General features: G+C 52.9%; 1 protein-coding gene across 1 annotated transcript in view; it reads left to right on the plus strand.

The window, feature by feature from the left end:
* Positions 1-2,215, plus strand: part of LOC102249487 (alpha-1-acid glycoprotein 1-like) — a 36,365-nt gene that overhangs the window by 10,525 nt on the left and 23,625 nt on the right. The gene's annotated exons all lie outside the window — the stretch shown is intronic.

Here is a 2,215-nt window from a genome sequence, read left to right on the forward strand (position 1 = left end):
AAACCACCCAAGGAGGACATTGCAGTGATCAGCTCAGGAAATGGAGAGACAGGAGCCCACTTGTCTCTCTCACTCCTCCTGCAATTAGACCTGGACTCAACCCGAGGTTGGTTCTAGTCCTGCCTCTCCTCCAGTCTTTTTTTGTTTTTTTGTAAATGCTCACCTGAGGATATTTTCGCATTGATTTTTAGATAGAGTGAAAGGGAGGGGGAGAGACAGAGAGAAAGGAAACATCAATGTGAGAGAGATACATTGATTGGTTGCTTCCCACACAAGGTCCGGGGATTGAGCCTGCAACTGAGGAACATAGCCTTGGCCGAATTGTACCCTGGACCATTCATGCGGTGGGCCAATGCTCTATCCACTTAGCCAAACTGGCTAGGGCTCAACCACTCTTTACACTCGGGGACCTAAGGGTGGCAGCCCACCCATGACCCCACCATCACTGCAGAGAAGGCCCACAGCAGGAACACACAAATGCCAATGTAATTGAACCAACGCCTGAGGCTCCTCTCTGAACCTCATTGTCCTCATCTGTAAAATGGGGAGAAAGGCCCTGACAGCCACAGTTCACAGAGGCTCCTCTGATTCCACATCCATTCGGCACAGGCCTGGTGCACAGGAGTGAGGGACAAGTGGCCCAGGTGAACCCCTGGCCCTCACCGATTGGCTGTGTGGGCCTGGGCGCACCCAGGTTTCCTCACCTGTGAGGAGGGACCCAATGTGCCATCTCCATAGTCTCACCCAGAGGCTTTCTCTTTCAGAGAATGGCAAAGAAAATTATGGCCACCTGCTGTTCCCCAAGGACCCCAAGACCTTCTTGTTCACTTCTTTACTAGAAGAAAAGCAGAACATGGGGCTGTCCTTCTTTGGTAGGCACCCCCAAAATCCCACCAGACTTCCCCCAGGACCACCTGCTCCTAGGGCTGGGACCCTACACCTCCAGTCCTCCCTGGCCTCTACCCTGCCCTTCCCATCCCCCGCCCCCCTACACACACACACACACACACACACACACACACACACTGACATTCTCACCTGTCCCCTTGTTCCTCCTGCAGCTGACATCCCTGCCTCCAAGCCTGGGTTTGAGCCTCTCTGGACTTTTGGTCTTTCACAGATCTTACCACACTCAACTGGAACTGAATCCATGCTTGCCTTCCCCCACCCTCTGAACCCCTCCCCCGCCCATCGCCCCTACACCCAGGCTAGCCTGGGAACCTCCAAGTTGCCTTAGCATTTGATTTATGACTGGGTCCCTCTCAAGTCCTGGCACTCAGAGGGGCAGGAGTTGGATGAAACCCTGAGCACCTGCCCCTCTAGGCTCATGGGGATTGGTGCCTCAGTCCAGAGCGCACCCCACCTTCCCGCCAGGAGACCCTGCCCTTCCCCATCACTGTGCTTTCTTCTTCCGCTGCCTTATAGAATCTGTGCCTGCCGCTGGAAAAACAGCATGACGAGGAAAGGAAGAAGGAAAAGGAGAGGTCTGAGACAGGCACAGCATTGGATTAGGACCTCGGGGACTTTGGGGGCCTATCCTGAGACCCCCACCCACCCTGTGTGCCTCAGTTCTTTCCCTCAGTTGCACCAATAAAGTTTCTGCATTTGGAATAGGCAGGTTGTCTATTGCTCACTCACTCATTCATTCACTATTCATTCACGTAGAAGCCTGTGCCCCTGGCTGCAGAAGCCCCTGCTGTAACCCCAGCACACATACCAGGATGGACGATGGCACGTGGTGTGGGAGCCCAGCATGAGAAGGTTCCTTCTGCAGGAGGGGGAGTCTGGGAAGGCTTCCTGGAAGGGGCATCTGAGCCAGTCTAGAAAGAATAGGAGCTTGGTTAACACCTGCTGCAAGCCAAGGGTCTGAGAGTGTAGGGAGCGGCTATAGGTTTAAGCTTCGGACTGACCTTTTGGCAAAGCCACAAACAAGTCCCAGCTTTTCGGGCACAGCCCTCTTAGCATAATTAGGCTTGACCATATGACTCTCCCTAGATCGGTGGTTCTCAACCTTCTGGCCCTTTAAATATAGTTCCTCATATTGTGAACCCCAACCATAAAATTATTTTCGTTGCAACTTCCTAACTGTAATTTTGCTACTGTTATGAATCGTAATGTAAATATCTGACATTCAGGATGGTCTTAGGCAACCCCTGTGAAAGGGTTGTTCGACCCCCAAGGGGTCGCAACCCACAGGTTGAGAAACGCTGCCCTA

Source organism: Myotis brandtii, unplaced genomic scaffold, assembly GCF_000412655.1.
Source record: "Myotis brandtii unplaced genomic scaffold, ASM41265v1 scaffold658, whole genome shotgun sequence".
NCBI lineage: Eukaryota > Metazoa > Chordata > Mammalia > Chiroptera > Vespertilionidae > Myotis > Myotis brandtii.